This window comes from Nipponia nippon, unplaced genomic scaffold (genome assembly GCF_047370975.1).
Source record: "Nipponia nippon isolate SJK-2023a ecotype South Korea unplaced genomic scaffold, ASM4737097v1 scaffold_7, whole genome shotgun sequence".
Taxonomy (NCBI): domain Eukaryota; kingdom Metazoa; phylum Chordata; class Aves; order Pelecaniformes; family Threskiornithidae; genus Nipponia; species Nipponia nippon.
Window position 1 is genome coordinate 42,523,265 of NW_028262391.1, and position 18,810 is coordinate 42,542,074.

The 18,810-nt window shown below is 47.2% G+C and overlaps 1 long non-coding RNA gene across 4 annotated transcripts in view; it reads left to right on the forward strand.

The window, feature by feature from the left end:
* LOC148051038 (uncharacterized) overlaps positions 1-13,471 on the forward strand; it is a 143,519-nt gene extending 130,048 nt beyond the window's left edge. The window contains exons 6-7 of one of the 4 annotated variants that reach the window (XR_015700640.1): positions 3,944-4,186; positions 10,076-13,471. This is a non-coding gene — a long non-coding RNA (uncharacterized LOC148051038). The remainder of the gene's footprint in view (positions 1-3,943; positions 4,187-10,075) is intronic. The other 3 variants (XR_015700639.1, XR_015700638.1, XR_015700641.1) reach the window with 3 other exon arrangements.
* The last annotated feature ends 5,339 nt before the right edge of the window (positions 13,472-18,810 follow it).

Here is an 18,810-nt window from a genome sequence, read left to right on the forward strand (position 1 = left end):
ACATCCCCACTTCCTTAGCACTGCTTTTGGGAGACATAAGCAGTAAATAGTTGCAAATGCTTTGAACATACAAAGAGTATACAAGGGTGAATATTATGAATAGTACAAATATTATGGAATATAGCAATAATGGAAAAGCACCAATATTGTCATTAATGAGACATGCAGCAGTTCACAAACAAGATGATGAGCTTGAGAAACTTAGTGGGAGCAGAGATGAGAGGAGAGGACATAGGTACAAGAGGGTGCAAGGAAATACCATCTTGCCTTTGTCCTTTCCTTGTGTAGCTCTTCCCCAAGAGGCATTGCAGAGAAGTGGGGTGGGTGGGAAGGACTTCGCCACTGAAGGTGTGTGGGGAGCTTTGGAGAGAGCTAGTCTGCCTGGGGCAGGGTTGGCTTGGCTGTGGGGTCAGAGGTGGAGGGAAGAGAGGAACATCTTTTGGTTTATGTTCAGCAGAGGCTGTGGGGCTGGAGCTTAATTGCAGGGGCTTGGGATAGGCCAGCAAGGGTGGGGGACACATCAAAATGTCATCGGAAAGAAGGAGGGAGGCTTGATCTAGCATGCTAAGAGCACTGCTACCCTAATGGTCCCTGGTTGAGACACATCTAATGGGATGGAGCTTCACCACAGCAGTCACAGGGGAGCAATGTTAGAAGTAGGGCACTATGGGTTGGTACAGCATGAGGGAGTAACTTAAACTGCAGGGCTATGATGCAGAGAAGGATGTGGTTCTTTGAATTCCTTCCCCTTGTCCCATTGTTTCCTTTCCAGGCGCACACAAAATCTTCCTCTGCCCCTCCCTCCCAGCTCAGCTTTTCTCCTCTCTTTGGCTTTTTATCCTTTCCCTGTTGTAGAGCCAAGCTCACCAGTATGTACCCCCGCCCAGTGCAGTAGGGACTTTCCCACATTGAGTTAAATTTGCCTTCTTTTGGCTATTTCTCCCTATCTGGGACCCATATGTCGAGCAAAACAATTGTAAATGGGGTTAGTTCATTACTTTGGCATGGGGCGGCAGGAGGCAGGGCCAGGAACGGGTTCTTCAGAAAAGGTTGTATTTCACAGCTGTGCCCATTAGTTGTGCTGGGGGGACTCATTTTCATGAATTTACAGAGCCCAGTCACACCACAAAGCTGTACGTGGGAGCCCAGGTTACGAGTCTCCTCTCTATCAGACAGGAAGATGCTAGGAAGGTCTGGGAGTCATGGGCACACAGGCAGATCTTGCCTGCCCAGGACGTAACGGACATGACCTGTCCTGCCATTAGCTTTTAGAGCCAAACTCCCTGACTTCAGAGGACGCTTTGTGTGTGTGTAAGAAACCGTGGCAAGGTCAAGGCCAGATTGCTTCACATCACCAAAATACAAATTCATACATTCATCCTAGAGCAAGGCTTGTGCAACAAGACAAAATGGAATAACATAAAAGCTGGAAGCCAGAGCGGGCTGCAACGTCACTGGAGAAAATACCCCAACAGCCGCACAGGAAGGCAACACTGAATCTGTTGTCAGATTAATCACGGATTTTTCTTTTTACCATAGACATGACCTTAAAGCTTTCCTTTGCATGCTAAAGATGCCACCTTTGACACTGAGAGCTGAAGTGCAGTACAACTACATCTTTTAATGGAAGTTCCCAGGCGACATGCCAGTACTCTGCAAACAGATAAATTTATGGTCTTTCAGGTACAAACAGGCATGATTTGTGATCCAGAGGAGGATGTGGTTCTTTCCATTCCTTCTTCCTGTCCCCTTCTAAGCCTTCCAAAGCACACGTGAACATGGCCTAGTGATGTAATCTTCCCAGGGCTGGTAAACAATATTCCTATTCTAAATTACCTGAGTAGCTTCACCAAAAATTAGTAAAATCCCCACAAGCACAGGCTATTAATCATTCTGCAAAATACTAGGCTAGCTTCACTGGTATAACTCAAGAAGTCCAGCAACTGCAAGGTTTATTCAAATCTCTACTGCTGAATCTGTGCTCTTTTGTTACTGACTCCAATTTAAAACTTTGCAAACATTGAACAGCTTGTAAACTGGGAAAAACTCCTCTCCCCAAATTTGAAATATATTTTCCCATACTGCTCTGGCACCAAAATAGGCAGTGTTCACACTGGAAAAGGACCTGATTCTAAGTTCTTGTGCTGTGCTGAAAAAATACATCTCTCCAGACAGGTGCAGACAGCCCTGAACTTGCTTTGCTCACGCTCTGCGATGTTTGGATGCATGCCGGCTCTACAGCCGTGTTACACAGCACAGCGCCTGAGCCTTGCCATGTGCTTTCAGAAAGACCAGCCAACGGGAGGACAACATTTTTCAGAAACCTCCTTGGGTGTGATAGCGAAGAGCATGACTGCTCTGTGGTCTTGTGGTACATGCGACAACATGACCATGCTCACGTGTGCAAAGCCAGCTGCCATCTGGGATGCATTATTAAAAAAAAAAAAAAAATTAAAGGCACACTATGTCCAGCAACAGCCCCAAGGTGTGCTGGAACAGGTGTGCCAAATGCAGTGATTTATAATGAAGCAGCAATTTATAGCCCTGTTCTTTTGACTGCTTTCTGTCAGCTAGCTCAGAGAGAAGTATTTGTGGCATTCTCGTTGGGCCCATAGTTCATGGCATTATTTCTCAGGGACTATAAACAGGGGAGTGCTTTTCATATGAGTTTGGCTACTATCTAGTTTTTTTTTCCTGTAGTAATAATATAGAACCTCTGTGTATCAGAGAGGGAGAGAGGGAGATGCAGAAACTGCTGTATGCACAATAATATTTATGAAGTCTTGTGCTTAGCTATTTCTCTGCCTGCCTGGTAATACACTGTATGGTTGTGTTCGCTTCTTCCATTCAAGGATCTTAAAATGCCTTGTAGACCAAATTGGTGGGGAACAGTAATATTTTTATTAGATCAACTGATAAACAAACTGACAGATAAATAAACAAACGTGTTTTGGGGCACAAAGGTCTGTTTCCATTCTGAAGTAATCTTCAACAGAAGCAGCAATTTTCAATGGTAAATATAGGCTAAGAAGTGCTGTGATTTCAGGTAACCAGTGCAACGTCCTTTGGTTCTCCCAGGCTACCTGGGAGGCAGCCAGTGTCTCATTGCTGCTACAGCGAGGCAGACTGAAACACTGAGAGGTGGGTTGGCTTTCTCAAGGCTTATGTGCCAGTTTTGGGAGATTGAGAAAGCCCTGATCCGGGACTCCCAGCCTTTACTAAGTCCGTAAAAACACATTTTCTCCTCTTGTGGCCAGTATTGTCTCAGCAATATTTTTGATTGCTCTCATATAAAGCCCTTTTTTTTCCCTGGGATGTTAATGTTGGCATACAGGTGTTTTCTATCAACCTTCTCCAGAAAATTTCAGTTGTTCTGAAAAGGGAATTAAGTAAGGAAGATTTACTACTGTTTAAAAAAGCCAGCACTTCAACGCACATCCGCAAAGGAATGCTTTATGATCCAAAGTATCATTGCCTATCATTGCAATGGCAATTCTTCCTTAGTCAAAGCCTTTCTGTGTTTCTTCCTAGGGAATTAACATGGATTTAATCATCAGTTAAAACATCTAGTGAGATAAAAATTACTTCTAAAAATGGGTTGAGTGGAAGGGACATCAAGTTATTTATCTTGCATTTTTAGTGGTATTTTTTGGAGCATTGATAATTATGCAGGTTATTGGTTTTGCCTCCCCTCCAATAACCAGGAAAAAATTTGGAAGCGTTTCATACTGGTCTTGGGAGAACAAGAAGAGGATGTCTTGTTCCTTGTGTAGGATTCTTTCTAAATTTATTGTTATTTCCAGGTAACCTCTTCATCTGGCTGTTTGTCCTGCTGTCTCCCTGTCTGTATGTTAACCTAAAGATCATTAGAGATAATTGCAAAGTGGCTCAAACTTTACCATCCTAAAGCTGAGTGAATGGAAATAAATTACTCTTTTTCCAGCTTTCTCAACAGGGGTGCCACTTGCCGTTACCATGGCTGGCTGTGTCCTTAAACCACAAACCAAAACATTTCCAGAGTCTGGCGTCCTCCTCCAAGGTCTCCAGCGCCACGGCTGCGATGGCCAGGGCTGTTGCTTGGTGGTACTGAGCTGATGAAAAGCCGCCAGTCGTTATCCCACTGTACAGATGGACCAGAAGTTGGCCTTGAACATGGGTGACTGTCTCCATTAGCCCAATGAGAAATGTGAGTGAGTTTTGTGCAAGTGCATGCCTTGGCAACAGCCACACATCAGAGGTCTGCAGCCGCCCTCCTAGCAGGGCATGGGGACTCTTGCAATCCTGGCCAATATGAGGCTGTAGGGTGGCAGATGTATTTTAGAAATACAGGTTTCAAATTATTGGTTATCCCAAACTTACTGCCTACTACGGACAGTCCTAAAGGACAGGTAGAGCCTCCTCTGTCACTGCCCTCTCTGAGTACACAGAGCATTAACCTGGCAGCAGCAAGCCTGGGTCATGCACAGCACTGCCACTGTCACAGCGCCCAAAGCTCTCCCAGGCGGTGGAGCTTGCACTGAAGCTGTGGAGCAGGGTGAGCCCAAATGTCATTTCAAGGGACATTTTTATTTCTAAGCGACGTGCTGTGGCAGCGGCTGTTACTTGCAAAGCAAGCCTTTTCTGTTATGGATTTTTTTTTCCTTTCTTTGTAGTTTAGTTAAAGTAATTGTGGATGTAAGTATACAGCTAGCTTCTGTATAAGAAAAAAACACACACTGCTGCAAGCAGGAGGCTGCCCTGTCAGCACTGCTACCCAATGTAGCCGGGGCTGGCTCGCCCGCAAACCGGCACGTCCCCATCCTCAGCCGTCTGGGGTGCTCTGTGCCAACCCCAACTCCCTTCAGCTGCTGCCAAAACCCTTGCAGGCCCAGGGTTGTCCTGGCATCCTGGTGAGAGCCCCAGGGAGGTGGTCTCATGGCTCCCGGCGAGCGTCCCCGCCGAGGCAGGCATCACCTGGCCGCCCGCCTTGGCCGCTGGGCGATTCCTGGCAGAGGTGACTCACAGGCAGGGAACCCTGCGAGGGCCCTGGCACCAGCCTGCACTGAAACACTGCCTACAGCCTCCTGCCTCTGCCCAGCTCGCCCTTCCTGCCGCCTTTCCCCCAGGGTCCTAACTCCCGACTTTGTTGCTCTATAAACATAATAACAATAATTATTCTCTCATTGGACACATAGCCATCTTCTTTGTTTGCAGGCTTAGATAAATATCATTCAAATCATGGAGTCTGATTCATGAGTCAGGATGATGGCAGCCCTCCAAACCCTCCTTGCCCATGGAGAGTGTGTTTGTGTGAGAGAGATAGAGAGTTTCACAGTATGAAGAGTAAGAAACTGGAAGCCAAGTGAATTAAATACAAAGGAGATAATTATGTGTAATTCATTTACTGACTAATGATTGCACCTGGTACGGAGGTTTATGAATTCATTTGACTCTGCATAGGTTCTCAAAAACAATCTCCCTGCTACAAGATAAAAACTAGGCTGACATTTCTTAATAGACCAGTGTTTACATTAGTGTTATTGTAAGATTCTGCCTTTTTGGCTCATTTATTACTTTCTCTCATGACATTTCACTTTTTCTGGGTTCATCTAGTGTCTCTTTGACAGTGACAATTGCTCAGTGCTGGTCGAGGCTGGGTGTCACTGAAAAAGCCGTGCAGTGCAATTAGACGTGGTACTTATCTCCCATCTGCTGCAGCCAAACCTTGCCACCATGACTGTGCCTTTGGCAGGGGAGCGGCAGATCACGGTTCCCCTTCCCCCATGCTGGGATCACCAGCAAATTGGCACTCTTTTCATGGCATCACCCAGTTGTCACCGCAGCCTGATGCCATCAGCTCCTTCCAGCTGAACACCAGCAGGCAGCACCAACCTTCACCTCCTAATGCCTGGGTTGATTTCAGGTTGAAGACTCAAAGACAAAGCCTTTAATGGGGTGAAAAAGCTTGTGCTAACCCAGTGAAACCCAGCAGCAATGTCTCAGTGTTGATGTCAGCCTGAAGACCGCAGCCTGCGTCACACCGCTCACGCCTGGCGCGCTCAGCCCCCAGTGACCTGGGCGAGCAGTGCCTGGGCACCGCATCTGCGGTCCCAGAGTGGAGGTCTGAGCCATGCCAGGCAAAGCAACGTGTCCGAGGCCTCGCTGAGTCCTTGCAGCAGCGGAGCTGCTACCCAAGGTGACGTTCTTACCAAATGGCAGAAAAAAACAGCTTTTCCAGTTGTGTTCCCCTTGCAATCGCTAGGTGTAAGCTGGAGCCCCTCTGCCTGTTAATGTGCTAAAGGCAGCTCAAATTTATCACCCCCTCCACCCCCCCAAATAAAACTATACACTCAGTTAATTGCTCAGGTCCTCTGTGATGATGGTTTCTCAAATCAACAGACATTTGGCTGTGTTTCCTGCTGAGACTCTCTGGACCGTCACATAACTGGGATCCATTGTTTATTAGTCAGTTTAAGCACAGGGTGCATGAGAGGTAAATATACTGCGTTTGTGCCGGGGGGAGAGGGCTATGTCTGCAGGCACTGGATGAATGCACATTTCTATGAGATGCCCTTTAAGACTGACTTTGGGAAGGGAACAAAACAAGAATGACATATAAGGGAAAGGGGAAGCTCTTTGGCAGTTTGAACAGAGGCTATTTAACAAATCATGAGATGATCACGCTGAAGGAAGAAAACCCAATAAGCTGATTACACTTACATACACTTTCTAGCATTATTTGCCATTGAGCGTTTACCGAAGTGAAACGGTGAAGCTGAGCTCATGGCTGCCAATAAAATAGCTGTAGTATCTGATGTAACTCCCATTGCTGCAAGAACACACACTCGGAGGTCTCTCCTTGGAGCTGTCACCAGCCTCAGTGCCTGGTGGCAGGAGAGAGCGACCTGAACTCACTGCGCACCCAGCAATCCCCCTGCACGCCGCCGAGGCTGCGTGCCGGGTCCCCGCAGGGCGCCGGCCCCGCGCCTCGCAGCCCTCTTGGGCAAGCGGCGGAGGTGCTGCTTTCTCCATCCCTGGCGGCCAGGTAATGAAAACATCGGCAACAAAAAACAGTAACCCTATGCTCTGCTATTTTTTATTTGAGCGATTTGTAATTAGAAAAGCCCAAACCAGCTCGTCTTGTTCACATGAGTATTCCCATTGACTAAAATGCAGTCAGCATGCACTTTAATTTTGAACCTATGCAATCCTTTTCCGATGAAGATCTGGCAAGCCAGAACAGATTGCAGTCTGTGAGATACTTGCAGTATGATAGTATTTTACCTGTAGGTGGATCCTCATTTTAGATAGTGAGATGCAGAGCCAATGAGCCTGATTCACTGCTGCTTTACTCCAGTTTTGCAGCGGAACACCACCGCTGAATCATCAGCAAAGTTGAAATAACAAGTGATAAAATGGGAGCATTGTGTCTAAGTTTGCAGCGTGTGTATGGAAATGACGAGCTCCTTCTTGCAGAAACATTAACCTGTATGGATTTTTTTCAGTTCAAAATGTATCAAGAATAGGACAGTGTGTCTAGGCTAAAGTTTTACATGTCAAAAAACCAATTACAATCTAATACAACAGCTAGCGTGGGACTCCCTCAGTATGTAGATGTGATGATTAATTTTTTTATTTGTATTCAGAAAAAGAGGATTTTTGAGAGGAGAGCTTAAACAGCTTCTGAAAAGATGCAATTTTTGATGCAGTTCATTCCTATGCACCAGATGGGCACCATGTAAAGCTTAGAAATAGGACAAGTTAAAATCCTAGTCCTGGTTTCTTTTCAATTTATGAAAATAGTCACCGAGCAATTGAAAAGAACTGAGTAATTGTGATCTTTCTGCAAGTAATGCCCTGGAAAAGCCAACTAAAGGCAGTAAGCAAGCTTGCAATTAGTAGTTCTAATTATAAAGTGTATACATAAAACAATATAGCATCATAAGTAAAGGCCAAATTCAAGTGATGCAATAGGAACAGTAGAACATCATATAAAGATGGACAAATGATCCAGCAAGAGAAATACTTCTAAATTATACATATTTTTCCAAAAATAGCAACAAAAAAGATAAAATAATAGCAGTGCTTTGTTTTATTTTACGTAACTGTCGTGGTTTAACCCCAGCCGGCAACTCAGCACCACACAGTCGCTCGCTCACTCCCCCCTGGGGGATGGGGAGAGAATCAGAAGAGTAAAAGTGAGAAAACTCGTGGCTTGAGATAAGGACAGTTTAACACGGAAAGCAAAAGCTGCGCACGCAAGCAAAGCAAAACAGGGTACTCATTCACTGTTTCCAATAAGCAGGCAGGCGTTCAGCCATCTCCAGGAAAGCAGGGCTCCATCACGTGTAATGGTGACTTGGGAAGACAAACGCCACCAGTCCAAACATCCCCCCCTTCCTCCTCCTTCCCCCAGCTGTATGTGCTGAGCATGACATCATACGGTGTGGGATGTCCCTTTGGTCAGTTGGGGTCAGCTGTCCCCGCTGTGTCCCCTCCAGCTTCTTGTGCACCCCCAGCCTCCTCACTGGTGGGGTGGGGTGAGAGGCAGAAAAGGCCTTGACCCTGCTCAGCAGGAACTAAAACATCCCTGTGTTATCAACACTTTCCAGCACAAATCCAAAACACAGCCCCATACTGGCTACTGTGATGAAAATTAACTCTGTCCCAGCCAAACCCAGCACAGTAACTTTTACAGTAACCCTGTCTCAGTGCCACCTGATGCTCATGCTTCTGTTGTAGACCAGAGTCTTCCCTGGCTGACGTTCACAGTCACGGTGTCAGACTCAGTAATGAGAGACCGTCACAAGCACAAGCTGGTGTGGGAGCCTGTGGCCCAAACAGCGGGCTCAGGTCATCTGTGTCATTTGTCTTTATCAGGGGACTGCTTCATGACTCACTTCCATTTCCATCACTGAAAGCAGCTATCAAATGCCACAGCTGTTGGGTTTTTTTTTTTTTCTGAGCTTGAGCCCATATGCTTTCTAGGTAAGCCAGACTGATGTCAAATGCAGCTACGGAGCTTGAACAAGGGATAACTTAAGTACAAGGCAGCGGACTGCGCTCAATAGTCTGTGGTGTGTTTAGGTATGTGCACACCCTAAGCTCCCCCAAACCATGACCACGCTTTATGTACTACAGGGGAAACGTGAAACTCCAGCGTTATGGAGCAGGATCCCTGCAGCTCTCCTCTGCCGAAGTGTGTGCAGTAGCAGAGCAGGAATTCATGCTGCACTCCGCACAGAACTGCTCTCAAAATAAAGTCCTGGATGCAACTAGGGAAGGTGAAGAGACGTAATACCTTAGGGAAATGTTTTTATTTATTCTCCTTGGGTGCATATATGGCAATCACCCATGCAGCGTGATCCAGGATGTTGAAAACCATTTCATTATGTTCTATAAATAAAGGACTGATGTGGTTCAATTGTATCAATTATGCAACTCTCTAAGTGGTGTAGTCAAGGGTAAACGCAGGCAAAGGGCACTCCCTTTGTTCCCACTTCTACTCTGGGCACTTCTAGTATTTACCTGCTCCATACATACCACAGACAGATGAATCTGCCCACTTTTATTTACTGCTGTACCACTGACTCCGCTTTGGTTAAGAGCTTTTCCTATGCACAGATGACACAACAAAATAGAAAATGGAAGTCAAGACACTGCTATGTGTTACTCTGTTGTGCAAGATGTAAGTGTGGCTGTACAGTAATTTTGAGCAAAGCATTGGTTTTAAACAATGTTTAAACTGACACCATTATTATGCAATATAATTAATTATGGCTAGAAGGGCATTTGAGGTTAGTTGGCGCTACCTTTGTCCATTTTATAATTATGCCAAGAAGAGGATGACTAAGTTGTGCCTAAGCTAATTGTATCCATTTGGTTTTATCCCTCCTCTCCGCCATCGTAAGTCACTTGCATTCTGGACTGTAAGTTTTTCTGAGGGGTTTGGGTGCATTTGTGCTGAATATAATGGAGCTCAGTGCTGACTGGGCAGCCTCAGGTAATACTGCAATAGAAGCACTAACAACAGCAATAATTACAGCTAGTCAAAGCGATAAGTACAAATGTCACTTTTTTCCTGCCACTGTTACAGTTACCTGCAAGAGATTTATCCTTATCTGCTCCTGCTCCGTGCGTTCTAGGATGTGTTTGTGCAGCTAGAAGATAAAGCTTCGCAGCATGATGTGATGTCCTCCAGACGTGCTGTGAACCCAGCAGACACCTCCAGAGAGCAGCTGAGGACCAGCGCCGACCCGACCCAGCACACGCTGCGCCAGCCCGCTTGCCGAATGCGCTGGCGGGTCTCGGTATTCCAGGGCTGCACCATACAGCTCAGCTGCCCGGGCTGGGGAGCTGGGCACCGCAAACAGCAGGCAGCCTCCTGCTCTTCAGCCCGCCCCGGCTCCCACGGAGCCAGCTCAGCGCTTTCTGCACCGTGCCTGCCAGCAGTCCCCAGCCCGGCTGGTGGCTGCAGCGCAGAGCTGCTCCTCTGGACTAGCAGTTGGCTGCTGGTGTCAGAGCCGTGGTGTGGACAACAGGTTACCTGGGCTCTGGAGCCAGGCTGGCTGCCGCAACAGCCCAGCCGCATCCGCAGAGTGCCGCGTTGGAGCTAAGGAGCTGCCCTGGACCTCAGCTGGCAGGCCTCCGCGCACCAGCCAGACAAGCTGCCCAGAGGTAGTGGCGTGTAAGCTGTCTCTTTTGAGTGTCACCTGGCAATGTCAGGATTAAAAACAGACAAACAAACAAACAAAAAACAACACCAAAAAACCAAAAGCCCAGTGACAATAGATTTACCCTGAAAAGGAAATGAATTTGGTAATGCGTGGTCTTGTTTGGCTACGACAAAAGGCTATAGTCTTCAGCTGATGGCTGGAAACTGGATTGCACTTATGTAAAATAGAGCTGCCTGCAAGGGCTGAATGCCGTAATTAACAGACAGTTTTAGAAATTATTGGCTAATACCATTTAATAGAAATACTGCCAACTATTGTTGTAAAAACTTGGTTTGTTCCTTCGGTGGTAATATAAAATGACTCAACACGGCTTCACTGCGAAGAGATACCTTTGTCTGTTACATATCATTACCTATATTTTTAGAGTGGTTTAATATGACGATACAAATTTTGAAATTTAAATCTGTTTGCCAGAACTAACTAGAGGGCCAACTGCCTCCTGGGCAATCACAGTGTTGGCGATACAACTTGACCTATTTATTTTAACTCGGCATTACTGACACAGTCCCGCTCTCACGGCAGCCAAGGTAGCTTTTGCCGCTGCCAGTGTTTAAGCAGTAGTAAGTTTAAAGGATTCTGTAACAGGCAAATATGTTCATGTAAGCCTGAGCAGCTCCATCCAGAGCATTCCCCTTGCAGTGTGTACAGTATCACTCAGAAAATTAATCCACGTTTTTGGTAACAAACTCTCTGAACCACACTGGAGAATACAGGTAGCTCTGAGCTAATGTGCTCTGCTCATGTGATGCAGCTCTTATGTCACCTAAGAACATTTTCACGATGATGCAATAGTGACCGAAAGGTTATTTCTCAAACCTTGTCACCCAGAAGGTACCAGCTGAAAAGTTTCTGTTTGATTGCTAAAGAGTGGAAAGCAACAAGCGAATATTGGCAAATCTTGGATGAGGCATCATGTGGATGTTGCACACCTCAGCCTAACGCCCACCTTCACTTCAGGGAAAGGAGAAACCAGACCTGCAGACACACTAATCACCTCCTGGTTTGAGAGTTCCCACTCACCTGTTTGGAAATGAACTCCAGAACCTCACTGCTTTCTATTTACTGCACCGAGAGCCAGTAATCACATAGTGCTTCCAAAGAGTCGTTAATTGCACCCCTATTACAGCATTTTATGATGCCTTTCAATGTATAGATTTAAAAGAAAATCCAGTCCATGCAGACATTGACCTTCCTGATACAAGAAGGGGAGGTAAAGTCCTCTCTCTGTTCAGCTGGAAGCAGCACAAAGGTGAGGTGCCGTTTGTGTTCGGGAGGGCTTGACAGCGCGGGTGCCGTTCCCACCAAAGGAGGGGCGCCTCACCTCGGCTGCAGCGCTGGGCTCTTGAGGGCAAGGCGCAGGCAGTCAGACGGTGTCAGGCAAAACCAGAGCTCCCAAAGCCTGGTTTCTGGCTGCAGCCATTGGCGAGCTCAAGCGCAGACTCTGCATCTGCCAGAGGCAATGCCCTTCCGTTGCTTCTGAAGGCAGGCACTTCAGAGGACATGGGCAGCAACGCGCAGAAACACTGGTGGTTAACACCTTCCAGACGTGCCTGAAGTAAGAGAGACAAGGATGTTGACGGCACCAAAGGGATTGGGGTACCCCATCCCACTGGCTTTCAGTAGCGCTGAACATAAGCTCTTGGAGAATCCTGTGAAGCCTAGCCCACCGTCCGACACAGGTTACAGCCCCCCAGAGCTGAAATGCTGGTTAACATGTACTGGCCTGCGTACGGTCTCAGTGAGGAGCAGAGCCTCAGAAGGCGGCGGCTGGCCCCAAAACACACACATGGGTCTGGAGGCCAGGTAGTCCTAGTGTCGGGGTCAGAAATGAAACTGCTGCTGCCGGAGACATTTCAGTGTATGGTATGGCTGTTGCTAACCTTGTCTGTGAGCCTCCTCGGCAGCAATCTCCACATTAGTTGACATGTTGGATGCCTGTATCGGATGATACTGATACTACAGTGCTTATAAAGGTGATGAAACTGGTATATTAACAAATAATATTGAGTGAATTGATTTCCCCTTCCTCATTGCTGTCTCTGCTCTATTCCCTCCATTGATCTAGGCATTAAAAGACAATTTATTCCCTTGTCCAGATCCCATGTATCATTGTATCAGGAATATTCTTGTACACCGGCTAGAAACAGTAAAGATGTGAATGCACCTTCTCTTTTGAAATGTTACTCCATCCTCCCACACCTCTTTCTTCTTTGCTAACTCCATTCAACCATCCCCAGGACCTACACCCACTCTGATCCCAACTCACTGATGCACATACATGAAAACAGACCTTGCTAAATAGATTGCAGCTCCTGTTCCATAGCTGTGCTTATAGGATCATTTGGATACTACACCTGATCCATAAATGAGAGCCCACTGGTTGGGTAAGGACTCTGGGGTTTAGCGCTCGCTCCATGGAACAGGTTACAGTGCTCAGCACCGCAGCTCTGAGGTGCTCCAGGACCTCAGGACTTGGCCAAGTGGAGGCTACCGCTGGTCCTGATGAGGTGTTTGGGAACATCCCCTGTGGGGATGGGCTCCACAGAACCTGAAGGAGGAGATGGCTGAATCCGTGGGCCTTCTTGCAGACTGTGTTGTGGCTGGAGCATTCAGCTGAGCGGCTGAAGGCGGAGTAGAGCCCCCTGCCTCGCTCCTCCTGCCCGCCCTCCCAGGGAAAGCCCTGCACGCTGTGGGCCCTACAGGCTTGGCCTCGCTTCCCTTCAAAGTTTTCCACTTTGTCCCAACAGCCTCCTGCGAAGATGGAGGATGCTGAGCAAACAGAAAGCTCGGTGCGGGACAAACGAGGTTTCAAAAGGTGAAGGGAGGAAAAGTTACCTAGTGCTGGTACTATAATGGCTCAGCACAGAGGCGATAAATAAAAGGAAGTGTATTGGATGTTTTACTTTGTGTGGTAAACTGTACAGTTAGCATCTGAATAAACCTCTTTGGTCAATTTTATTACCTTTCTGATATAAAAATAAATAAACTTAAACAAAGAAAGAGTGGAGACCTGCCAAGCCAGCCTGGTGCAGTAAGAACTGCACTGACAAGGCAATAATTTTGTCCTAAAGCTGAGGGGACGAAACCATAACCTTTCAGGAGGGCAAAGCCCCTCCAGAAGGAGCTGTGTTTTACACAGGAGGCTCTAGAATAAAAGAATTAAAAAGGGGACTCTTCCAAAAGGAAAGGAAAAACCAAAAATGCCATAAAATTTTTGCTACCAGAACTACTTTCTAGTTTGATGGGAAGGCTGCATGCAAATAGCTGCTGAGAAATAGGAGTGTGGCAGGGCAATAGCAATTAGGAGCATTTTAACAATCATTAAAAAAAATCACAAGTAAATGATACAGTGTATTAAGTAACTTTTACTAGGCTGAATATAAAACAGACATCAAGAAATCATGCTTTTGCTTTGCAATTAATCTCAGCAGTGAGTTCTAGGCTTACCACTCCGACGCCAACATGGGAACTTCCAGCAGGCAGCAACACATAATTACCGCTGGGCGGAGGTGAATCAACCACTTTCCGTCACGAAGCCAAGGAGAGACCCTCAGACCATCTGCCAGAGGTGGGTGGGTGGGTGAATGAGTGTTACTTTCTTGCTAGACTCTGATCAGGGCACCACACCTTGTGATAGTATCTCTGTAATAAGCAAACAACTTTAAATGATATTGTGTCACCGCAAATTAAGCAGGAGGGTGACCCAGCAAGTCAGGTTTCCTTAATGCACGAGGGACTGCAGCGCGCAGGTACTCGCACTTACCTTGGGACCCTGGAAACCCCAGGCTGCCATGCCTGGAATCTAAACTCTGAGATTGTGTCTCCTTCATTAGGGACACACGGGGCTCCACAGCAGCGTTGTCACTAACGAACGTCCTATTTGCTTTTCTGTGCATCACTGTTCAAAGTCTTCTAATGTGCTGGTAAGGAGATTACAAATGTAAGTCCATCGCAGAAATACAATCACATTAGTATGGGTACAGCGAAGGATGATAGGATTATGTATGCTGCTTCTAATTAGCAAGACATGCCCGATGCTGCGTGCCCAAGTGTTCCTACAGAGTCGTTACCTCCCACCACTGCGCCTGCCTCTTTCCTCAATTGCAATTACATGGTCCAGTTCCAGTCACAGGGGACGTATCTGCGCTGCCAAGCCCTTCCAGCTGTGAAGGCCCCAGGGAGTCCTACAAGGCCCTCCGCCAGGCTGGCCCATCGCTGTACTGACCAGCATTTCCAGCAGTTTTGTTTTCCACAGAACTGGAGCGATTCAGGGGACATCACAGATGCCTCCCTGGTTGGGAGCAGGCGCTGCAAGGGCATGCCAGCTTGGCAAAGTGGCATTTGTCCTGCCCTGGCCCCGCAGTCAGACCTGGTGGCTTTCCAACCATTTTCTTTCTTACTTTCTATAGTAGTACTTACCTCGGTATTATACTTCAGACCCCAGTGAACCAAAGCTATACCTAGTGAAACTCAACCGTCTTCTGTGAATTCAGACTACTATAGGCCATTGTGCAAATGTGTATTTTGGCACGTGCCCGTCCCTTCCTGTTGACTGAACTACTCATGCTCTCTAGAAACGAGCGTGCCTGCCCCTAGCACTCTGTGCAGATGACGTTACTCTTTCTCCTTTCTTATTTTTTCCTTCCACTCAAACTAGTGGAGTCCTTGCCAGGTGCCAGGATCTGACACTACCATACTCTGATGTCCGTTGGCCTGGTAGCCTCATTCCTCCTCTTTTCCCATTTCCTCCCCTTAAGGCTCTTGCCCTAAGGTAACACAAAGGCCTTGGCAACAACGGCAGGGAGATCGTCCTTGGTGGTGAGGCTGGGAAGAAAGGGATTCCCAGTGGAGGAGAAATAGGTGTGTCCTCGTTAGGTTGCTTCTGAGTTTGACCTGCTCAGCCACTCCCCACCAAAAATTCCCTCAACCAACACTGCAGGCTCATGCTGAAGGTCTCACAAACTCAACACGTGTAATCAACAGGCTTCTTCTGAAAGGGGTTAGCCAAAGCGTTAGCAAAGATGGAGATGTCTTACGTAAGGTATCAGTATATTTTTCCTGGGAATATTATGGAGCAAGTCCACACAGAAGCCATGTCCAGATACAACAAGGTGGCTAGGAACAGCCAGCATGGATCTACTACAGACAAATTGTACCTGGCCCACGTGGTTGTCATCTGTGCTGGAATGGCGGGCTGGAGGGACGAGGTGGGGGAAGCTGTGGATGTCATTTACTTTGGTTTTAGCGTGGCCTTTGTGTCTCCCATATGGGCCAAACTGGGGTGGTATTGCCTGAATGGATGGACCACAACCTGGCTGAAAAAAGCTCATGGCTGGGCCACGAAGCTCAAAGAATAATAATGGTCAACAACTAAATGTTTGATTGGCATTAACAGACAGCATTCCTCAAGTGGCAACGCTAGGGCCAGTCTTCCCCAGCAACCTGGAGGACAGAGAAGAATGGCTCCTCAGCAAGTTTGTGCATGGCACTGAATTCAGGCTGTAGGTCATTGTGCTGGAGGACAAGGCAGCCATTCAGGTGGTCTTCAGCAACCTGGAAGACAAGCCTGAAAGAAATCTTCTGAAATTCAGCAAGGAGAAATGTAGTCTGCACCTGACACAGAATAAACCTGTGCAACAGCACAGGCTGGGAACTGAGCAGCTAGAAAGCAGCTCTGCTAAAAAAAGGACCTGGGGTCCTGGTGGACAAGAAACTGAAGAGGAGTCAGCAGCATGCCTTTGCAGTGATGACGGCTAATCACACCCTGGGCTGCATGAGCGAGAACGGAGCCAGGCTCTCTGCAGAGGTGCACAGCACAAGAGCAATCACTGCAAGTTGCAGCAGGAGAAATTCCATTGGACATAATAGAAGAAATTTTTCAAAATAAGAGCAGTTAAACTGGAGCAGGCAGCAAGAGAGGTTTGTGAAATCCTCATCCTTGGAGATTTGCGCTCGCAGCCCAGAAAGCCAACCGTATCCTGGGCTGCATCAAAAGAAGCGTGGCCAGCAGGTCAAGGGAGGTGACTCTGCCCCTCTACCCCGCTCTGGTGAGAGCCCACCTGGAGCACTGCATCCAGCTCTGGGGTCCTCAGCACAGGAAGGACACGGACCTGTTGGACCGGGTCCAGAGGAGGGCCCCCAAAATGATCAGAGGGCTGGAACACCTCTCCTATGAGGAAAGGCCAAGAGAGTTGGGGTTGTTCAGCCCGGGGAAGAGAAGGCTCCAGGGAGACCTTATTGCGGCCTTTCAGTACTTAAAGGGGGCTTATAAGAAAGATGGGGGCAAACTTTTCAGCAGGGCCTGCTGTGATAGGACAAGGGGTAATGGTTTTGAACTAAAAGAGAGTAGATTTAGACTCGATATAAGGAATAAATTTTTTACGATGAAGGTGGTGTAATGCTAGAACAGGTTGCCCAGAGAGGTGGTAGATGCCCCATCCCTGGAAACATTCAAGGTCAGGTTGGACGGGGCTCTGAGCAACCTGATCGAGTTGAAGATGTCCCTGCCCATTGCAGGGAGGCTGAACTAGATGACCTTTAAAGGTCCCTTCCAACCCAAACTATTCTATGATTCTATGATTTCAAAATTTTAATGGACAAAGCCCTGAGCAACCTAAGCTAATGTTGAAGTAGAGCCCTGCTTTGAGGAGGTTGGAGTGCAGCCCTCCAGATGTCCCTTCCAACTGATACTATTTTTGTGGATTGTTTTGTTGTTGTGTTTTTTTGTTTTTTTTTTTTTTTAAATACCTGTTGATCAGGGAGACCTGGCTGGAGTTAATGATTCCTCAAAAAGAATGGAAGCTGTTATCTCTATAGCATCACCTGCCAATTATTTATTTATAATATGAATGAATTCTGAGTATGCATCACAAGTCCAGACAGTCAAGAGACTTCACTTCAGAGATTTTATGTTTAAGGATCAAAGAACTGAACTTTCTCTCTCAGATCTTCATATTGAGCAGAAAAGAGGTCCTGCTGTTAACACACAGGAGTCAAATTTGCAAAGACTCCTGAGTTCAGAGAAAGACTATTTCTCGGCTTTGTTTTGTATATATGCAGCTCTCACACATTCTTGTGGTGGCAACTTAACATCTTGAGAGGCTTTCTGATGAAACCATTGTTTTGGCCCGAAATGTTGTGAAAGCAACGCAACTGAGAGCCAGCCTCCAAACCCAGCCCCTGCCTCAGTATTTACCTCCCACCATGACCTGTTTGGTTCGGATAGAGGAACACGGCCCATCTCTAGTCCTGGATCGACCCTGGCATAGAGGTACGAAGCAGCCTGTGTACTCGGGTATGCAGGGGACAACCTTCCAGGATGTGACACAATGCTGCGGGGGACCCTATAGACCAGGACAGATAAACAGTGTGTATGTGCGCAGTGCAACCCTACGGCACATGTGGATTGCTACAGTGCATGTGGCTGAGTTCCATCCAACATGCTGTGCTGTGCACTGTGTGCAGCCATTTGTCCAGCAGTCTGGGCTGCCAAAAGTTCGGAAAAATAGCTAGCTGCCATGAAAAAAAAAAAAGTCGAAGTTGGTTGCTGAATCTCAGCAGAACCGTACTGCAAATGTGGGGCATGGGTCCATGAGACCATGCCTCCAAACAGCACTGGCTGCAACGCCAGGTCTGTCAGCCCAGCGGGAGGAGCAAAGGACACAGCACTCCCTGAGACGGGCCAGGATGCTTTCACCTGCCAGCCTCTGGAGAGACACAGGTCACTCCTGTGAGTCACAGCCCCAAATGCCCCCCATCCCCAAAGCCCCAGATGACGCAGCCCTTCTGCAAGCTTCTTGTTGTCAGAACAACAACGAATGCTCAGAAAGGGCACCAGATCTGTCCCCTATCTCTGCATCAGTTAAGTTCTGTGACACCAACACAAAACCTGGGCCAAGGAGGAAAGAATAAATAAATAAAAGTAAAAACCCAAACATATTTCAAAGTATGTTCAGAAACAAACAAGAAAAACCTCTTATCCAAACAAATCATAGTTAGATCTTGGGTGAGACCATGTTTATGAAGGTTTAGCCAAGAAGCTTGCTTGGAGATACTTCTCCAGCCTTAACATAACACTACCAGCCTGGACAAGTGC